Source organism: Hakea prostrata, chromosome 4 (assembly GCF_041222555.1).
Source record: "Hakea prostrata isolate BN-2017 chromosome 4, UWA_Hpros_2, whole genome shotgun sequence".
In the NCBI taxonomy this organism is placed as follows: Eukaryota; Viridiplantae; Streptophyta; class Magnoliopsida; order Proteales; family Proteaceae; genus Hakea; species Hakea prostrata.
Genome location: NC_142603.1, coordinates 3,855,699 through 3,861,813, shown reverse-complemented (window position 1 = coordinate 3,861,813; position 6,115 = coordinate 3,855,699).

Sequence of the window (6,115 nt, the reverse complement as noted above, 5' to 3'; positions counted from 1 at the left end):
AGCCTTCTTATATCTTCCACCATAACCTTTTTTTGAAGGCATCTGATACTTCATCACAAGGCAGGCTACAAGGTTTTATTTTGTTGTTATTTTAAATCTCTTAGGGTTTGTTTGGTTACATGAATCCGGAGATTTGAAATATCTGGATTCATGAATCTGAGAATTATACCCATTTGGTAGTAAAAATCTCTAGATTCATGAAATCTAGAGATTTACATTTTTACACTAAAAACGTGAATCCGTAGATTTATGGGTAAGGGGTAAAATCCATAGATTTCAAAAAACTATACATTTACACATTCACAAAAATCACGTCGATCTAATAGTTTTTTAGGATGAATCCACAGATTTTATTCCACAACCAAACATCTAATTTTATAAATTATAACTCTATAGATTTAAAATCTCTAGATATTTGAAATCTCCAAACTCATGTAACCAAACAGGCACTTAAAGAAGCTAATTCTCTAGATTATAACTTAAGTCTCTTCCTCCTTAAAACACATATCTCCATCTTTTAAAGCTGCTACTGTTTTCTCTTTTAAGAACTTAGTGAGAGTTGATTGACTAATCTCTTGTTTAAGAAATTAAAATAGAAAAATATGGAAAAGAAAATAAAAGGAATGAGATAGTCTGCTGGCCTAACAGTCGTGGCTGGTTAAGCTAGGAAAAACCTGAATGGTTAGATAATATTCTTAGACTCTTGGAAACGTAACCTGTGAAGACTAAAATGGCCGCTATAGAAGGTGGTTTGCCAGAGAAACAGTGGTGGGTAAAGAAACTTATGGAATATGGATTTATAGGTGTGGGATTGCAGTTCTATGTATAATCCGAATTTGTCCCCTGATCACTTTCCTGTTGGTAATGAATCCCAATTCAAATCTATACAGGAAAACATAGAACAGGTCAATACACTATTAATATAGACTCATCAATATTCTTCTAGTCCTCCTACATAGCAAAGATGACTCTACCAGCCATTGAAGTCTGAATGTCTGATACGAAAGGAATCCAGACATAACTCCAATCTATTCAAGAAAGGGTCTCTGGGTAGACATCATATCACAAGGCTCAATCTTGTTGGGTTGGAGGGAAATCCTTTAATTTTTCGGGGATGGAGGAATTATTGGGGGTAATAACAAAATCCAATTGTCTGTGATGAGGAGAACATAACATGATTTGGTTCAGGATCACCAACCATATTGAGTGACATGAAGGACAATTATGGAAACACAAGGATTTATGCTAGAAGGTGATTTTAGTTATTTTAACATATGGAATATCTACTGTTCTTTTTTTACTTACAAAGATAGCCTTTCCATGAAATGCTACGTTACAGTGGCAGAAGCCTTGTACAATAGACACAGACACATTCGATTATCCAATTAATAGGTGTCTTTCTTTGGGCTACAAAAGAGAGCCCTATTACCAGAGGTTATTTCTAAAACCTGTTCTTAGCAACATTGGGTTTCAGCAATTCAGTTCTCATGTGGAACAAACAATGGAGCTGTAGAGCTAATGGGTTGGCCGGTTGGATTGTCATTTCTGCCAAAATCCAACCTAATTATTTTTCATGACCAATATTACTTGGCTTGATTCCTCCTGATATTTGTCGTCATGATGAAGCTTTTATAGTGCCTACCCAGACTCAACATCAACATCAAACCCCAAAAAACAAAATGATGATCAGTTATGCATGCCAAACCAAAGGAAAAAAAAAAAAAAAAAAAGAGAGAGGAAAAATTGCATTTCTGCTGAAACTATTTCTTTAAAGAATGAAGAATCCCTGCAGATAGTATACACAAATCTCATTTACAATCGTTTATAGAAGATAAGAAACTAATTACATGAAACAAAAAGATCATCAATTCACAACTTCCCCAGCTATGAGAAGGAAAAAAAAAAGGTATCTCTCAAGGCTAGTCTGCTAGTGACCAGGTCCTTTCTCACTGGGTCCAGATGAAGTGAGCTGGTAGGGTGATTTCCTTGCCGTGGCACGGCCGTGTGTGTTGTTGTTGGAAGAAACTGATAGATGGGCTACTGAAACTAGTCTGGTCTCTGGGCAGCCGGCCATCTCCTTCTTGGTAATCTCCGGAGACCGGAGGGCTCTCGAATAAACTACTCTGGGTCTCATGGCCAACACCACCATCATCACCATAAAACCAACCCAGCAGCTTTTCCTTGAAGTAGTCCTTGCTGGGACTTTTTTCCCCTTCAAAATCAAACCCATCTCTGGTTTCCCTCTATGGAGATGGAGATTGAAGTTTCTTATGATGGTGGTGTTGGCGGTGCCTATTCTAAGCTTCTCTTATTGGCTCTTATATATATATAGATATAAAATATAAGAGAAGGGTTCCATTAAAAGGACGGTGAAGGTGAAGAGCTTTTAGGGTCATGGGTTCCTTTGTCCAACGCGGTAGCAATCTTTCATGTTCCATGGAGATTGGAAATAGACATCTTTTACACTTTCAGGGTAAACGACACTTGGGCTGGTTCCAATTTTATGACCTTACGTCCAGAGTGGGGCCAGTGAGGGCGGCGTTGTTGGATGGCCTCAGATCTGTGAACGTATGTGACCATACATATTGTTACTGAGAATATTCTAATTCTCTGCGTTGAGCTCAAAAGATGTTGTCAATGGTTACTCTGCAAGATAAGAGAGATCCCACTCCAGTGGCCTGGTTCGGTTCACTTTTGACCCATTTTCCAGTTTCAAATTTCACCATAACCTTCCATCAGTCTAAAAATTCTTTTGATAAATGTTTTTTTAGTACTTAAGGGTGACGAATTTAAGGAATGTTATCAAGAATAAAGTGAGTTTCAGCAGTTATCATGACCTTAGCAACATTTTCTGGTGTCCATTGGATTGGCCGGCGAAGAAAAGTGGAGGAACACAAACATGCTTTTGATTTCTAATCAATTATGGAAATGGAATTATAAGGTATCATCCACATACATATATGTCATCTTCCGTCAGTAGCATATTTACCACGAAAAAAAAAATGCTGCTAGCATGGATTGGAAGAATGGAATAAAAATTGTGCTGTAACCCAAGCCAAGAAATCAAGTATTGTATGGATCATCTGATCTGGATTTCAGTGAAAATACACAGAGAGGTTTGATCTACTGGGTTAGTACTTAGATTTATAAGACTACTTCCTAACTATATATTATTTTCTGAAAGCGTGAGGACGATTTGATTCCATCTATTTAACTATTAGTTTTGATCTTCAACTTTCAATATTTTCTCGGCATTCTACATGAAGCCTATGAATACTAAACCAATAACCCACAACCCAAATTTTTTAGAGCTAGTGTATTATCATAATATATCATCTCTTGGTTATTCTGTTTAAGAAATTTTCTAGATGGTCATGAAAATAAAAATGGCCTAGAGACCAAGAAGAACCACGAAGGTTAATTAGAAACCAGGAAAATTGATTCCTTTTAAGTATGCCATGTTTTAACATTTGATTAATATTTTGGAGTTACCTTAATTGAGGGGAACTAAAAGTTATTCATGGAGTTTAACTCGGTTTCTCTATTTCGAGTTCTCAATTATAGACTTTTATCAAGTAGTTACATGAAGTATTTCTATTGTATATCTGAGAACAAAACTGTTTGGGCACTTCAATATATATATATAGATCCTTTAAGCATTGACATTCCATTATATTTTTGCAAAGGACACGGTTCCAGTTGTACTCGAATGACTAGCGATACATTTGTAAATAAGATTATACCATAATATATAATAGGGTGAACATACATCATCTACGTAACCTTTAAGCCAACCAAGTTGTTTGAAAATCGAGACAACCTTGAGAGTGAGAATGAGGATTTGACTTGTACATATATACTTCTCAAATATATAAAGTAAAGTATCACTTTGTTAATATTACGCAACGTTCTATGATAATAAAGAACAAAAAAGTCCACTTAAACTAATGCTTTGAGCTTTTTAAAAGGGCTAGAACTAGGTTACATACCCTCACATCACTTCGTTGGAATAGTTTAAGCCTTTTCTATCTAATATCTGTAGTTTTGTATTAGATACACCAAAAATAAAGTCTTCATTTTCCCAAAAAAAAAAAAAAAAATTAGATCTTCCGCTTTCTGTATATTCAAATCCTAGTTATCCTATTCATACCTTATCATAGAGATTTAAAATTCCAGGTTGAATCAGTTGGATGATGGATCAAAGTCGACAAGAAAATCAAATTTAACTGAATACTTTTCGACTTGGGCTCTCATGAAACTTGTAGAAAATATGGTTTATTCTTTTAAAATAATCTTTGATGTATACATATTATATAGGAAATTGAAACCAAATTATATGCATACCAATATGGAGTTCGGAACCCAGTAGCTCAATTGCTCATTCCAATACAAGACTGGACCAAAATCATGGTTTGATTGGTTGGACCTTATATAACTCTGAAATCGGTTCAACCCAATTAAAGTTGTATTAGATCTATTAATTCACAATGATAAATACTTCTGGTATATCTATAAGTCCTAAATAAAAGAATTCACTTATACATTTAATAGTAAAGTTGAAATTGTAAGAAATTCTACATTTTATCATTTATTTAAAGAGAGAACCAATGTCCCTTGTATGAGACGAAGGTTTTCATACAGTGGGTTCTCAACATTGGAGGCTAAATCACATAAAACCTGACTTGTCTAAGTTGAAATTGTAAGAAATTCTACATTTTATCATTTATTTAAAGAGAGAACCAAAGTCCCTTGTATGAGGCGAAGGCTTTCATATTGTGGGTTCTCAACATTGGAGGCTAAACCACGTAAAACCTGACTTGTCTAATAAAAATGCAGCTTTCACATGTATGATAAATGGTTTCGTATGCTTGAGGAGCTCTCTCTACATGCTATATAAAATAAAGAGTCGAATGGAATATATACCAAACCTTTTGTCTGTTTATGTTATGATCTCACAGCAGTCATATAGGAAGCTGATAAGATGATATGACACTGGTTATGAAAGTGAATTGATTAGATTGATCTTGAAGCTAGCCTTTTGTGGGATTGAATTCTCCAAGTATCAATTTCATCGATTTCTTCACTAAGACAAGTTGTTAGAAGCTGATCAGGTCTTAGGTCAACAAATTTGAATGAAAGCCCACAAATTTCAGAATTTCAAGTAACCTGCGAGAGAGGAAAGAAGGTCAAGGCTAGGAAATAGTCATAGTCGTGCATTGTGCCTGTATTCCTGCGAATGAGTTTATATGATCAAAATTCAAATTACACGTGTTTGATTCTACTACTGAAATGGAGAAAAAACCAGCTGTTCTGATGGGCCACGACCAAATAGAATCGATCATGATCTACAGTGTCAATGGAGATGAAGCACAAATAGCCTTTAATGGCGTCACCCTTTTACTATTCTTAGGTAAAAGTGAGTCATGGTATAGTCGAACAGTCAAAAAATCGCACCAGATAGCTCTTTCTGTTCCTACTTTTCTCACTCAATTAACACTTGACATGGGTACGTCTACGTTTACCAGATTACAAATCCTTGAAATGGAAATATCGAAGAGAGTGATCAAAGAGAAGTTGGAAATTTTGGAACCCCAACCATTTTTTCTTTACCAGACGTTGACACCCATATAGATTCAGATTATATAAAACGAAAACTACTGGGTTTTACGCATTCAAATTTTGAAATGTCTTTCCTCTTTAACATCTCAACCGATCCATGAAACACAAGTAAAAGTCAAGAATGTTCGTCACCCGCCGAACTGAATGGCCAAGTCAAAAGACGGAAAGGCATCAATTCCTCCTCTTTTTGTTCATATATATATAGAACTCTTTCGTTTACAGAACTATTTATTGAGGCATTAATACAAGCAGCTAAGCAAGCGTCTTTTACCTTGAACCAAACACCCAGAAATGAAACCCAGTTACCTTCTCTTGTCTTTCAATTCCATTGCTGTTCTCGTCTCCCTCCTGCTTCTCATTCTCTCCTATTCCATGACCGTGGACTGCTCCAGGCCTATAAAGGAACATCCTTCTTCTTCCTTTCATGGATTTTCCTTCAATAGAGCATATTCTGGTCCAAGCCGTCGTGGTGCTGGACATTAACCAAATCCCATAA